The sequence below is a fragment of the Aythya marila genome, assembly GCF_965140915.1.
Source record: "Aythya marila genome assembly, chromosome: 2".
NCBI classification, from domain to species: domain Eukaryota; kingdom Metazoa; phylum Chordata; class Aves; order Anseriformes; family Anatidae; genus Aythya; species Aythya marila.
In genome coordinates this window covers 126645021-126662138 of record NC_139043.1, presented here as the reverse complement: position 1 = coordinate 126662138, position 17118 = coordinate 126645021, and positions in this window count along the sequence as shown.

Genomic DNA, 17118 nt, shown 5'->3' with positions numbered 1-17118 from the left:
TACAAACAGCAACAGCAACATTTCTGTACCTTCTTAAGTGTTTAGTGCTGGTTACCTGCAGATGTTTTTTACATATTGTATTCTTTCATTAATTTTGCAGCTACAGCAATATTTATTATGGTAGCTGGTTACTTCTGCTTTTAATTAAAAAAATAAAAAAATCTGATACACCAAGAGAGTTGTGAGTTGTGATTATCGCTGCAGTTTTCACTGAGAGAAAACTCTGTTGGGCAAAGTTTTAGATATTATCTAAAACTTTGGAATAGACAATTAATCTATATCTAATGAATCTATAGAACCAAAACTATATGTTCATATACTGGTGTGCAATGCAAAACACGCATTCTCACAATGTAAGGTAAAATATGCACAAGATTGATAATCTTTGACGATGACAATGATTTCTTGTGGTTTGAGGAGTTTTCAAAAGTCATCTGGACCCCTCAATGTTCTTGATATACATACACATGGCATTAAGGCCAAGATCTGAGTCACCTGGATTTTGCCTTATTATGACCGTTGGTCTCTACATTTTCCTCAAGTCTGACACGGATAAATTTCCAGACCCAATTTATCCTCCTTGATCATCCTTAGAATGTCTTCTATGCTTAAAATTAGGCCATGGGAATACTCAGAAAAAGCGATCACTGGGAACAGAGATGCTTTGCTTTTGCCTAAGCCCTATTCAGTCTAGTGCTGAAGTTCTTGAGTAACTCTGTCCTACAGCTTGGAGAACAGCTAACTGATGCTTTCAGCTCTGGTGTCATTAAAAAACATGTCACAATAGTCACCTCCTGCAGGTATACAAAGTGATGAGTGTATATCTGCTGTATATATAGGTGTTTATTTGATATAGTCTGAATCTTCAGTGCAAAGAGGGACAGAAAAAGGAAGAAGAAATCTTTCATTTCTGCATTACAAATGGAGACTGGGAGCACACTGAAAGCAAACAAGTAAGCTCAAACAAGAAATCTGCAACAAAGCTGTGAACTGAACTGACAATCTTGAGTGCCTTAACCATTGTATTTTCTATTAAGTGTGTAGTGTTTGTTTTTTTTTTTAACACTCAAATTCTTATCAGATGACTCTTTTTTTTTTTTTTTTTTTTTTTTAACTTTCACCCTAAATTCTATTTTCATTACTGTTTAAATTTGAGTTTTTTTTTTTTTAACAGCTGCTGTTTTTGCAGCAATGAAAGTCAATATTGTGGAGCTGGTCTTAATTTCCAGATGGAGAGCATTTATTAAAAAAAATATTATTGAATGCTTGTTCCTTATGACATGTAAAGCTGTTCAAACAACATTCTGAGAGAGAGGTGATAGCTTTGGGAGGTGTTTTTTATAGAGTAAGTTTATAGTGTATTGCACCACTCATCTGAAATTTCAAACAGAATTTACAAAAAGAAGGTAGAATTTATAAACAGTATTATCTTCTACTGAAAACCTGAATTTCTGGCTCCTATAACCACTTCTTTCAACACAGATCATGTATCAATTAGGGAGACTCTTGCTTTGAACAAGTTGTAGTATATGATTAAGTAGTATATGACTAAGTAGCAGGATAGATTTATTTCAACTATATTTTAAGGAAAATGCACTCAAACCTGAATATATAATACATTCTTTCATTTTACTTACATTATGTATGAAGAGTTTTAATTTTAGTTAGCAAATACCAAGAAAAAATCGTTTGATTTTATTCAATGTAATGAACTTGTAATACAATATGGTATGATTGTGTTGTCTCAAAGCACAGCAAATCAGAAGGAAGGTTGCCCTTCCATATGGTTGTTTTTCCTAATGAAGCTTCTTCCATAATTCAAAGATTATTCACCAAAAAAAATGCACCTCTTCAACATTAGCATACATATTTAGGCTGTCACAGGAAGTGGAGTCAAGCCAGAATCAGTCCTGATTTTTATAAAAGGTAATTGGGATTCACGTTGTTTCTGTTTCTTATTTGTTTGTTTTATTTTTGTTTGTTTTGTTTGTTTGTTTTTCTTTTTTTTTCTTCTTCTTTTTTTCTCCAGTTTTCTTCAGCCCACCAACATAGGTAGATATGAAGATATGATGATTAGGTGTGAATTTAAAGCTTTGCTGAAGTTTCCTCAGAGGTCCACCAACAATAACATTAGGCCAAAAGTTTATCCATGTCTGCTTGTCTCTGTCAAGTCTTTATTGACTCTTCACTATTCCAGTTCTAAATTGAATACAGCCTCGGGGAAGGAAACATTTATATAAGAGGGTTACGGTGGAAGAATTTCTCTATTGATCCTGTGTATGAAAAAAGAGCCTTGGAACCAAAATGCCTTAAACTAATTAAATATGACATTCTTCTCCTCGAAGAAGACATATTCATCCAAAAGACAAACCTGCAAGCTCTCTCCTTTCTTTGACAGAGAATACCTTCAACTGAGAAAACTAAAACTGAGCAAGTTAAAAAAAAAAAAAAAGTCCTGATAGAATTTGTATTATGCAATATTTGTGTACCTGTTTTTGTGAATAAATTGTAATCTACATTTGTGGAGGGATCACTCCCTGACTGTGCTATTTATCATGCATATCCAGGTTTGTCTTCTTACATTTCTCTATTTACCATTCAGAGAAATAACCGTTTGGGAAGGGCTGTTTCACCTGACTTCATAGCAAAGTCGTAGTCTATTTTAATGATACATGTAGCAAATAACAAAGACACTTAGAACACTTGTATTTTAGACTGTTTTGCATTAATTTATGGTGTGCCATGTCACATAAGTGACTTCAATGACTCCTAGTATCTCAAATGATGTTGATTTGAAGCAGCAAGATGTTAAAAACCTCTCACTTGTTCTAGGATAGGTAGCTGATGTATGTGGCTATTCAAATCTACATTGTGTGAAAGACCATCATGGAAGAATTAAGGCAAACATTTAATCAGAAAGGCCGTTGAAAATCATCCAGCTGACTGATAAAATTTGGAAATACAGCTGGTGCACTTAATCACACAAAAGCTAAGTTTATCACTTATTCAGCATTCTTTGTCTCTAACAATGCCATGGAAAAACAATAGCGTGTTTTTTTCCTCTTAAAATGGACTGGGCAGCTCTATTTCTTTCCTCCCTTGTTTGATTTACAATATATGTATTGTCCGAACACTTTGCATGAATATTTTTACAGTGCATGCATTGTCTTTGTCTTGAATGCTGTAGGTCCAGTGCTTTACCATTCTGAAGGTTTTACTTGCATCAGAATCTCTGTTTTATTGCTAGCCTTTGTATATAAACTGAATGAAAAGAAGCAAAATAATCTTGGAAAACACATCCTGTTGTCTGGTAGCAACACACACTATCAGTCTGTATTTTGGCTAAAGATTTTTTTTTTTTTTCCCCCTAAATTAGCTAAAATAGCTAAAAAGCTAAATTAGTAGTTTGCACTAACAGTATGTCTAACATACAGCATAAAAGAGAGTAACAGAGAAGATTTAGGAGGTATAGTAGTCATTTTGGGGACATTTTTCCACCTTCAGCAGGAGTTGTTGACTCCTGTAGGTATGCCATATATAAAATGAATATGGCAAAAGAGTTTATATGAGCTTTTTTTTTTTTTTTAAAGCAAATTTAAAAGCTAGCACTATACAAAAAAGTGAAGCTTTTTTTTTAAGTCTGTAAAAAAGCAAGATAGAAAAAGAAGATAGAACTGACCTAATGATGCAAAAATGCTGGGGGATTTATAAAAGATCAGATTTATAAAAGATTGTGACTTGTCCCAGATTCCAAATACAAAGAAATAGCTTCTGTTGAAGTAATTAAAATTTGCCAAGCAAAGAAAATTTGTCAGCCCACAAGAAAAATTACTGAGGAAAGTTAAGTTCTTGGCTAGCATAAACATGAGAGAATATAAAAAAATAAAGAAGAGGGAATTCAAAACAAAAGGGGAAACAAGGATCAAATCTGGAACCTATGAAAGTCACGTTGTACAAACCACACCAAGTAGCATAATATCATAAAATCTTTATCTCTGTAAATTGACAGCATATCTAAAAAGTATTGCATCAACTGCAAGAGTCAGCAGAATGTATGTACCATAGACAAAGAAGCATCTTACACTTCAAAAGAGGTCTTCAGAGGAAGAGCAACAGTGCAGCAAAAGACAATTAGAAAACTAACTTAAAAATAAATAATGTTTAATTAATAGGTCCGTGTTGCTAGAAAAAGCCCATTTACCTCAGAAGGATATAATGTGTGTAGTAAAAGATGATAAAATCACCAGTTTTAGCTTAATGTGTTGAAGTTACAACAATTATTGGAGCATATAAATGAAATATATAGATAAATGTAATATCCAAAATGGAAGGAAAAATTGTGATGAAAGAGATTTGTGGTGGGGGACAAGTAGCGAATCCCAACTTTTAGAATTAAAATGTGACAACCTATTTTGGTCTCATTAACAAGACACACTCTTTAGAAGGCTAAATAAAGATAACATAGAGAGAGGCTAGCTGCTGCTTAATAACAATTACCACCTTAGAAAATTTATTAAGTTCTTATAGAAAGTAGTAAATGCTAGCACAATTAAAAAAATAGTAAAATACTGCATACTTTATTATTGTACTAAATTAAACTTTCTAACATGCAACAACTTTAGCAGTTTTTCTATCATAAGATGTCTCTGTGGTGAGTTAGGCATATCCTTTCACCTTCTTGTCTGACTAAGCCCTTAAAATACTTATATTCATAATTATAATTACATTAATAGTCCATATATGTGCACTGTCTGTAACGGGAAGTAACAAACATTTAGCTAAAATCTCAAATTGTGGTTATTATTTGATTATATTTTTTGAAAGCTAAAAACAAAACAAAACAAATATAGTTGACTGACTGTGAAGATGCTGTTCGTACAAAGTATGGCTGGCAAAACCCATCCATTCCAGAACTCATGCTCTCAAGAAGGTTTCCCTTTTTGTAATGCAGAAAGTAATGGACAGATGTGATAGTCTGACTCTTTTGGTATTCAAAGAAAGAGTAATAAATTAGTGGATTCCCTAAGTAATGTCAGCAACAAAACAAAGTTCTTCATGTATAAACCCAAAATTCAGAGTAGTGCTGTGCTTATAGTGACATTCTAAGCTCTTTATATAATTGGCAAGAGTCAAAGTTGAAGGTGTTGAAAAGTGGAAGCCTGGAGATCGATCCCTACACAATTACAGGAAAGCATATGATGTTAAATTTGTGTAATTTTCTTGAAGATTGAAGTATAATGTACAGTCTTTTTGTTGCTATATCAAATGAAAAGTCGTACTGAAGCAGCTCTTAAAGGCCTATGCACATGGCAAAATCTGTGGCAAAGTCAAGAGATGATAATGATGGCAGAAAATTGTCTGGTTTATATGGGCTGAAAGCAGCAATAAACTTGTCCTTTGTGGTAAAATATTTTTTCCGCATCTCTATCCCTATGATCTATTGAGCTAGTGGACACTGTTATTAACAAGGAAAAAAAAAAAGGCATTTTAAAATCAGATTCCTGATCTATAATTAACTTTGCAAAGTTAGAATACAGCAGTAATAAAGTGGCATTGACTGATACTTAATTAATTCACAGAACACTGGAAATCAATTTCTGCATGGTTAGAAATTGCTGTTTGAGCCATGAGGATCTTGCAGAGGTCTCAGAGTCTTGCAGGCAGATGGAAAAAAAAAACAAGGAGCTATAAAAAAACTGAAGAACAGATTTTATTTAAAAAGTCATTATGGGAAAAACACCATCTTTTTTTTTTTTTTTTTTCTTCTTCTTCCTATATATAAAAGTCCTATATATACAAATTGCTATTTAAAACTTTTCCCAGTTTTAATACATTTAAATACTTAAATAAAATCAAAGCATTTAAAGTTCCTTTCAGCTATAAAGAGGCCTGCACAACATTTCTAGGTATCCAAAAGTAACAAACTAATGCAGCTCCCATTATCTTGAAATTTTGAAATGTATTTTTACATCTTTGACAGGATGAATTTATGAGTCGGAGTCTGTCTTGCTTTGCAGGAAGTGGACTCTCTTGAGGGACAAGAGGCCTTGCAGAGGGATGTAGGTAGATTGGAGCACTGGGCAATCATCAATGGCAAGAAGTTCAGCAAAGGAAAATGCCAGGTCCTGCACCAGGGATGAAGCAGTGCTGGACACAGGTACAGATTGTGTGGTTGGAGAGCAGCTCAGCAGAAAGGGGCTTGGGGGTGCTGGTTTGCAGCAGGCTCAACTTGAGCCAGCAGCATGCCCTGTCAGCCAAGAGGGCAAATGGCATTTTGGGGTGTATTAAGCACAGCATGGCCAGCCAAAGATCACAAGAGGTGATTCTCCTCATATATTTACCATTGGTGTTGTCTCACCTTGAATATCACATGCAGTTCTGGGCTCTGCAGTATGAAAAGGATGTTAAGGGCCTTGAAAGTGTCCAGAGGAGAGCAACAAAGCTGGTAAAAGGTCTGGAAGACATGTCCTGTGAAGGGAGGCTGAGGACACTTGAGTTGTCTGGTCTGGAAGAAAGGAGGCCGAGAGGCAACCTCTGCAACTGCTCTCTGCAGCTTCCTGAGGAGCAGAAGCAGAGAGAGGTGCTGGCTTCTGCTCTCTGGTAACAGAGGACAGGATATGCAGGAATGGCACAAAGCCGTGCCAGAGAGGTTCAGACTGAACATTAGCAAAAAATTTCTTCACTGTGACGGCAAACAAACACCAGAACAGACTTCCTAGAGAAGTGGTTGATGCCCCATTCCTCTCCGTCTTCAAGAAGCATTTGGATAATGCCCTCGTTAATATGCTTTGCCTTTTGGTTAGCCCTGAAGTGGTTGGGTAATTGGACTCAATGATCTTTGTAGGTCTCTTCCATCTGAACAATTCTAATAATTCTAATTCGAATGATTCTAATAATTAGATGGAAGTGAACATTCATTTTCATTTGCCATTAATTTGCAGACAGAATGATATCTCAAAGAATTCACATTGACACTGTAAGACAGAGGTAATAATTCTCTGTCAAAGTGCAGACCAATTGAATGTAGTGTGCTTTTTATTTTTCCGAAATTCCAGCTTTTTTTTTTTTTTTTTTTTTAGAAAGTAATCCATCTGACAATGGATTTTTTGTTTTCTGTAAGCTTTATTAAAGTAGAACTGTCAGAAATTATATCAATAGCTGTAGAGGAAAATATTTTTTCCTAACTGTTTTCAATGAGTAACTTAATAATAATTAAAAAAAAAAAAAGCTCTGTTTTACTAAGAGGTAAGATTTTAGACATCAGTGCTCTTAGAAATCACAATCAAATGATTCATAGGAATAACTCTAAATGATATGATGGTATACTTAGTTGCTTTTGCAGCAGCCACCCTGTGAGCATCTGCATTTTCACATTTGTTTTCAATAACTGACAAAACAGAAAACCAACATCGTTGTTCCTAGATACTATTCTAGAACTATTTGAAGGATTTGCATTGCCTGCATACGTCAAACAGTTCCCTGTTAGCAATAGAGAAACTGCTTCATAATTTTAGTAAAAAGTCTACCGTATGTACCACACAAAACGTCTGTCAGTAACAAAAGAGGAAAACATTGTCTTGAAGGTATATCTTCCATTTAGTGCATGACTGAATAACATTTTACCAGCATCGTACTTATGATCCATAGGAGGATAAAGTTTAACCAGATTAAAATAAATAATACCTGGCTCTACCTTTAACTATTATTTCTATGCCAGTCTCTATAGCTGATGGATATTATGTGTAAGTCCCAATATATATCTATAATAATCTATAATAGATGATATTTAGCCTATGATAAACATAAGAAAATAAATATTTACTCACAAACTGTCTGACTGTATTAGGCTATCCCAGCTACAGCTGTGTAGCAATTCTGTAAAAGAACCTTTTCCAATGATTGTTTTAATTATTTTGGTAGAAAGTTCCTAAAGAAAGGTAAGGTCTTTTAGAGGTGTATGCACATGCAATATTATTCAATATCAAGCAGATTGCACTTAATATTAAGCAACATATTTGTCTGGATAATGAAGGCTGGCTAAGGTAGCCTAGATGGAGTATCTCAGAGGAACCTCTGACTCAGCATCATTCATCCCCAGTTCTTTGCTTCACTAACTGGATTTTCCAGATCTTGCCCAGTTGTGACAGTGGAGAGTGGGAGAGAAGTAGTCTTCCCCCTCAAATTGTGTTCAGAAAATCCCTTGGCACACACACCTACTCTTTATTGTGAGCCCAAAGTGAGACCATCTCTTATGTAGTTCCAGTGCCTGGTTTTGAAGTCCTTTGATTTTTCAGTTGTTTAGTACGAGACAGTGAAGGCTGTTCCAGGAGGTTCTCATCATCTTTTAAGCCTACAGGCTTTTTAAAGCTTTAATCTCTATGTGATACTCACTAAACATTTGTAGTAAAATGTATGATAGCTTGTATTATCTGTCTTTACAGTGATTAGTTAACCTTTCCAGATTTTCTTTTTTCTATGACAGTTTCCTTACCAAAGTTACAACATAAGAACAGATCCTTAGAGCAAAATCAAGTTCTAACATGCAGAGTCTCAAAACAGGAAGCCACATCGAGGATTTTTTTTTTTAGGTACAAGTTTAAGACAGCAAAAAAGAGGACATCTTTTAAAGCTGTGTGGTTGATTTTTATTAAGGGACTAGGTTTTCTTAGGCTGATTTACTCTATTATGGTATCCATACACTATATATATATATGTGTATGTGTTTATGTGTGTATATATATATATATATATATGTACACTATACATTATACAGCATCTGCTAGTTCAACTAGTAATAAATATGTAAACATTCATTATTTGTTTTGATTAGTTGCATGAATTTAAATAAGCAGGTAAGGAAAACAGGGTGGAACCATAATTTAATTATCTGTGTCATAAACCAATTAAAAGTAGGTGTTCTGTTTTGCTAAAGCTTATGTTAAGTAAAGCTCATCATTTAGGATGTGGATAAGTGAAGCAGCTCTCAGGCTCTGGCTTGTAATGACTGCAGAGCAGCACAAATTAGGTAGAAACATGGGAATAAATAATTATGTTGAAGGATCTAGCAAAATAAGAGCATCTAAGCAGAATCAGAAAGTAATGCTTCAATAGAGGGCAGTCCATTTAATAAACTATTTTTTAATATTTATTTTTGCTTCATATTCCTCTTATCAGTCAGTCATCATTATTCATCATTAAATATACTTGTTTTTGAAATTGGCATAAACTGTTTCGTGGGCTTTGCTTGTTTGCTGATGGGTGAACAGCACAGAAATATGTTAGGCAAATGTTAGTCTTCATGGGCTTCTCATTTTTATCAATAAAAAATAAAGCTTTGGAATTCAGTTCATTTGTATTTTTCTCATACCAATAGAACACCTTGCACAAGCATCAATTAGGAAGTAAGATATGGCTAAGTCAAAATTGCACTAAATCTATTCTGTAGTAGTATAACACTGAAATAAGGCAAATATCATTAGCATGTGAACAGCACTTTATATATGTTTGTGGAATAAATAAAATTAAGATGATAAGATTTTCAATTACAGTCTTTTGTGCTGAGACACATAAAAGCTGTTATGTACCAGCTGCAGGTTGGTTTATAATTTTCATCATTTTTCTTTTCTAACGAGTTGGAAAAAATAAGAGAAAGAAATACAGCAACACTGAAATAATCTGGTTGGTTACACCTGCAGTACTAATAGAATCGAGTTGGGGCTTGTTCACTGCACACTGCTCTGTATGGCTGAATTTTTCCTCCACTTCTTGCCCAAGCAGGATAGTGCCAGCCACTCTGCCAGTTGAACTGGTACTGTCCCTGAACTAAGCATGGGCACAGCCTGGGAAAAGACTAGCTTTTCTTTTTTTTTTCATCCAAATTAATGCCAGCATGCCTGCTAGCTACCAGGCACTGTATGTGGTTGCAGAACAGCACCAAAGCTATGCCTTGGTCATGATGAGCGTTCAATAGCCAACTTACTATTGAAGGGCTACTTTCTTGCCCAGAGATTTTACAAGTCTGAATCATCAGGGCAGGCAAAGATTGACTGAAGAAACTTCTGTGGAAAGCATTGTACCACTGTGCATCTGAGGTATCAAAGAAATGTTCCTGCTCAGAGCTCATCTTGTGAGCAGTTGGCAGCAGGACTCAGAGCTCAAAGATATTGCAGTGGTCATTGTGTAGCAATATCTGGTGATTGTTATTTAGCACCAGTGAAGGTCTTGGGTATATATAGAGAACAAGGTAGTTTTCATGACTAAGAGCATTCTTTTGTATTTAGAGTTGGGGCAAGTTCACAAGAGTTGTCCTTCTTTGGAGGCAAAATTGAAGGCTATAACATCTGGCTATATCCAGATTCATTGTTCACAAGAGCCAAAGTAATTTTGTTCAAAGTTTTCTGTTAGTTAAGGTAAAATAAAAATAACTAATACAAAGCCTGAGATACTGGTAGACTTGCAAGTTTAACTTTTATGTATAGAAAATCCAGCTCTTGATCACTCTCAAAACTCTGTTTTCTGTCACTGCTGATTACACTTGCCATAGTACAGTGGTCCCCCCCGACCACCTCTGTCACCGCTTCCCTTAATCTGGATTAAATAAATGGATGACATATCACAGCAAGGCAATGTGTTCTGAATAGTGTAAATTCCACTGTGCAGGGAAAACAGCTTTAAATATAATGAGCATTGGTATATTTAAAAGTAAAAGAGAGTGTTTTTTTTTAACTTCGAGAAAAATGGATTTTTGCATTTGTTCAGAGCTCTGCTTTTATCCAAAAAACATGAGCTCTTCACTGAAGTACATTTTAATCCTAAGAATTGATGTCTCTTGCAGTATATAATGGCCTATAATTTTCCTCCCACTTCAGCATAATGAATGCAATCATTTATTTATTCTTTTGTTCATATTTTGTATGAAGTTCTTAATTATTGAATTATTAGACCTATTAGTAATGCAAATATTATTTTTCTTTCCGAAATTTCTGTTTTCATTGACTTTCCAAAAGAAGCATTTGGTCTTCTTTAGATAGTGTAAACTACTTCTCTTTAAGCAATGCATAATTTGCCCAAGTTTGCTTAAAGTTAGACAATGCATACCTCCAATTCAGAATTATTGGATTCCATCTTAAGATAGTGTAGGCTTACATTAGCTAACAATCTAAAAAATTCCCACAATATTTCTTGAAATATCCTGGAGAGGGAAGAATGCTTTAAAACTATGAATGCTAATGTATCAGTTTTGCTAAAAACAGTGATATATTTCTATCACATTGCATAGTTGCTCTATTTCTCCAGAACAGGTACACAAAAATATACATGCTATCAATAAACCAGAATACAGAAATAACTTGTGATTAAGTATTTGATGACATTACTTGAAAAAGTCGAAAAGCATCATACTTTGCATTGAAATTATCTAAAAATTAAATCTCAAGTAAAATATTATGCAGGTAACAAAATAGCTTGTTATCAGTATTGTGAAAACCTTATTAGCTCCCAAGTTTTGAACACCTTTTCCAACTCTTCCTTTGATTTATTATTATTATTATTATTATTATTATTATTATTATTATTATTATTATTATTATTTTAAGTATAACAATACGGAGATAAAATGCCTTGGGAAGTGTCTGATTTCACATTTCACAAGCTAAGTAGAATTAAGTTTAGTCACTCAATAGAGAAAATAAATCTTGAAAGAATGTTTCAGCCTGTTACAGTAGACCATAGTTCTGCTCAGAAAAGATTTCACTGCTATTTTTATTTGAGCAAGTACTGGAAAATCAGATTTGTAAGTTAGAATGCAGGATAAATGTATTTTGGGATGATATGTTTTTGTAACTTTTGAAAAGAGTAACAGTCTTAAAGAATCTGTTAGTGAGTGCTTATTTATAATGCAATAGAGACTGTATTATTCTCAGTACTATGTAATCACCTTCAAAAACAAGTTTCTTGCAACAGTAGTTAGCTGCAATATTACTGTGGATGAAATCCACAGAATCTAAAGGGTATAGGCTAAACTATGTCCAGGCTAACTATCTCTATTGAAAAACACAGCACAGCAGAAATGGGTTTTTAAAAAAAGTTAGAAGTGGAGTGTGGGCCTTGCAAAGCAATTCCGGGAGACCGTGTGATTGAATTAACTCTGTGAGGCAGTGGCTGGAGGGGACTTTGGAATGAGAGCAGAGCAGGAGTGTTGGTTGAATGGAGTGGCAGAATCAATGGGAAATTCCACATAAGTTAATTAAAGAAGAAAAGATCTATAATGTGTTTTGAATGAACTTCTGACTGATACACAAACCCCTTCACTTCACCCTAAGCCTCCTACCATCTGCAGATTTCATAAGGGCTCCCTCAGTTCTGGTGTTCAAATTGTAAGTTCTATGATAAGTATTGTTTATGTGCATGTTTTCAAACATGTTTTGTCTAAACTATGGTTTTAGCTAAACGATGATTTCATAACTTGCTTTTAGTAAAGCCATCAAAGATATTGCCAAGCTGCAACAGAAGACAAGATATATGACATCCACTGCTCCTCCAAGACCATGCACAAGGCCACATGTTCTATCACAGATGAAAATTAAGTTGGTGTGACTTTTTTATCTTGGTAGCCCAGCTCATTTGCTCATTTGCTCTGTGCCTTTCAAGAGTTTACAAATTGTTTTGTTATTTCAATATTTTACACTTCTGCAGTGAGCTGGTTAATCCATAATGTTTTGGCTTCCCCTCTAACTCTGCCCTGCTTTCAAGAGCTCCTGTATTTTTCAGTTTTCTTCTTCACTTTTTTTTTCTTTCTTTTTTTTTTTTTTTTTTTTCCTTTTCTTCTTTATAGGAACATCACACATTTTCTATTTACAAATACCTTACATATGTCAGGGCAAATCCACCAGGCATACCCGACTGAAACCATCTATTATTATTATTATTATTTTTTTTTAGTGTTCTTTTAACAGTTCTTTTTGAATTCTTGATTGAGCACATATCCTTTTATCACTGATTTTTATTCTTATAGGCAAAATTGATTGTTAGCTTTTTCTCCCAAAGGTTGACTGAAATGAATTTCAGATCAGATTGGCTATACAGAAGAAAACGTTTGTGTTTTTTGTTTGTTTGTTTGATTGATTGATTGATTGATTGATTGTGTGTGTTTGGACACAGCTCAGAACAGCCTAACTGCAAACGTGAGAAATTGATCCCGAAGAGCAGCGTTTTAGTAGAGGACACTAAATGACTGCCCTCAAGTGGCAAAATGAGAGTAATACCACTTCTGATATTTCTGCTATGCAGCTAAACGCCTGTATCTGCTTAAAACTTTTTTTTTTTTTTTCTCTCTCTCTCTCTCTTTCTCTCTCTCTCTCTCTCTCTTTTTTTTTTTTTTTTTTTTTTTTGGTAGAAAAGATTCAAGGATTTAAATTGCAATCTTAGTCAGGGACTGATACCTAAGCATCCCTTTTGAAAATAAGCGGCTAAAGCGGCTTGGTATGTATTTTTGAATGGGTGTGTTCCCTGTAAAAGCAGATATTTCTCATTAGGCAGTGTTAGTTTTCTTGTTATAGTTTTTCTGTGCTATTTTGTTTCCTTTTATAAAGTTTATCAAGACATTTTAAAATTTATGATTAATTAAAAGATTAAGAACTGTAAAATTAATCTAAGACTAATTAAGAAATGGGTCTTAAAAATGTAATTTTGTGGCTTTGGGTTCTATTTGGTATCACTGGAAATTCAGAGCAGGTATCCAACAGTTAAAATATTTTTCTTATTTCTTCAGATCTCCTACAATAGCAAGGGCTTTGTGCTATAGAAGAAAAAATAATTTTCACTGTAGCTGCACTTTGGGCCCTGTTTTCAGAGCCAGAGACTTCATTCAGACGTATTCAAACCACAGAGAAGCAAGAAAACTAAGGCCTCTGAGAACTTATTAAACATATCCCTCTGCAATTTTACCATCCTCTCATGTTGTAACTTCTGTGATCTGCAGTTAAACTATGATCCAGAGTTAATAGCAAAGAGAATAGAAAGTTCAGGCAAAATATATTGGAAGTCTGGAGTTAAGACTGGTGATGATCGGTCTGTGGAATATGGTAATTGTGGTAATGATGCAGTGCATCCTTGTGAGTGGAGAAATAAATAATTCATACTGTTGGGGAACTTAACTTTTAATTGCCTTTATTTTTGTCATAAGGAATCATATGTGTTGTTTGTGTGGGGTGGGGAGTGATTCTGGGAGGTAAAGCAGCACGATTTCTATCTTCACTTCTTGCTTAGGCTGAGGACTGAACATTCCTCATTTAAAGAAGTTCTGGAACTGAGGTAATATTAGGAACATATAGGTGAAATGAGATCTGCTTTAACCGTACCGTTAGAGAACTTCTTCTAATGAGAACATCTGAGAAATATTTTGACTAGACATATGGTACATGACATATATTTTGCTCTTCCTCCTATTCAAATGTCAAGCTAGAAGTGCAGATAATATTTTCTAGTAACTAGAGTTTTCACTTATAACTCTGTAACCCAAGTACGCAAATACTGTTCAGCTACTGAAATTACTTTGACTGTCTTACTTTCTCCACCAGACCTACAGCCACTTCTTCTCAGTGTAGAGCACTTCACCCTACCTAGAGGCCTAAACTACCTGAAGCTGTTTCGCTTGAGGTGATGAAACGGGACATCCCATGGGGAAGTGAAGGGTGGCCCTGTTTGTGTGTAATATCTTGACTCATGCCAGATTTAGCATGTGCTATAAAGTGATGCATCTGCAAATTTTATATCTACAGTCAGTCTGAGCTTTTAAAACTGATTAGCAGCCTAGAAAATTAAACTGATAAAGGTAAGAGACTACTTAAATTCAAAAAAAAACAAATAGTAGCTGCTACAAAGTGAGTTGCCTCCAGTATCTTCCAAGTTAGTGAATCAAAGGCAATACTTGGAATTTCAGGCCCTGAAAGATGATGCCAGGTTCACATAAAATTAGATAGGAGCTGGAAAATGTGAAGTATAAATGGATAGAAAATTGGTTTAAGATACTTTACACCACTGTGTATAGGCAAATTGATCTACAGCTAATTTTAACTTTTGAAGATATTATCTTCTGCTTCCTAGATAAGTCTACTTGGATGCTAAGGGTCTAGTTATAAAGAGGCATGAAGGACAAAAAGTGAAATTATTATTTTTGGAGATATCTAAAAATCAATCAAGCAGCCCTTCATAATGAGTAATATTAATAACATTAATAATTAATAGCTGTGTGTTGATTTGGACTGTAAACCTTTGTTACCTGCCTGTAAACAAACAAACAAACAAACAAACAAACAAAAAATCCTATAATCCTCATTTCTATCTCTAGCAAGGCCTAAATTATATGCTTTATGACTTCTTGTAAAGTCAGAGATAATTGCTCTCCATTCCAGATGATGATGAACATAGTTTTGGGACAAATTCCATGTGTGGGAATGAGACAGAAGAAACATTTTTTCTTCCTATTTGAGTTGAAGGGAAAAATATATATATATTTGGAGAGTTTTCAGAATCTTAGAATAATTGAAGTAACCTTGGCAGAAATTGACTGGTTTGCATGCCCGTACTGGGGCAATTCAATACCAATGATGCAAGCAATTTTTCATAATGATAATTATTGCTTCATTTTTTTTAAGTGCTTCTACATTTTTGTCCGTGTATCATTATATAAAATATGATGTTGTAATGGTAAAGTGTAGGCTGTGGTTTGACTTGACCACACAGGCTGTAAAAGTTAGGATGATCCAGACATAGAAGTAACAATTCCCAAAGAGCCTCTCTTGTATTAAGTCAAATCTTAAAAAGGAACAGAAAGTCAAAATAAAGTGTACTAAATCTAACCAGCTTTCCCTAAATTGTCTAGAGACAATCAGTGTGCATGAAATTTGATATATATGGAAAATGATATCTTTATAAAGAAGTTGGAGATGCATTTAAGCATCTGTATCATTTTCTTACAACAGCCTGTTCAGAAACACACTGGGCCAAATCCATTTGCCTTTTTCTCAGGAGAATTTCAATTACATTCAATGAAACTAAGTGCAAAAATAAACTGAACAATCTGTAGCCTAATATATGTTCCTGCTGCCATCAAAATGAAAACAAAAAAGCTTTTTAGCCTTTCTATTTTTTTACTTGCATTTCCTGACTTTGGACTTTCAACTTCATTTCTGAATGTTCATGCTGAATTAATTACAGCCTGTTTTATGATATATCCTTGGAAAGAAAGACTATAAAATGTTAATAAGCTTCTAATGTACCCAAGTGGGAAAGGACCTCTATATACACCACAATGCATCAGTCTGCTGCACCCATTTCTGTCTGCTGCACAAAAAAAAAGAGAACCCTTTACTGAGTCTTGATGACCATGTTCTGACAAACTCACTTTCTTAAACTCAGAAAAGCTGGCAAGATTAATATATTACAAAAAGTATCTTACTATAAAGTAAACTACAGCTACACATAGTTCTGTGCATTATTCAGTAATGCAAATAATGTATGTTAAAATGATGCAGTAATCTTAAATAATGGTACTTTTCTGAGATTGTCTGAAGAACTGAATGAATATTCACAGAATCTTAGAATCACAGAATTGAAGGGGTTGGAAGGGACCTCGAAAGATCACTGGGTGCAACCCCCCTGCCAAAGCAGGTTCCTTAGAGCAGGCTGCCCAGGTAGGCATCCAGACGGGCCTTGAATATCTCCAGAGAAGGAGACTCCACAGCCTCCCTGGGCAGCCTGTTCCAGTGCTCCGTCACCCTCACCGTGAAGAAGTTCTTTCACCTGTTGGTGTGGAACTTCCTGTGCTCTATCTTGTAACCATTACCACAAGATTCAAGTAAAGATGAAAAAAAAAATACATAGCAAGAGCTCCAGTAGACTTTCACAGGAGTGGAAGAATACACCTGAGTTCCCTATATATTTTTTTTTTTTCTAAAACTTCATTTTGATTTTATCTGTAGTCCTAAGTACAAGATTTACCTTTACTTGCCTTCTGCTACAATACCCAGCTATTGCTTCTTACAGTGCTCTGTGGTTTGCTATTGCTGTTAAACCAGAGGGTTCAGAATTAAAAGTTAAATGGATTGGATTAAGACTTTC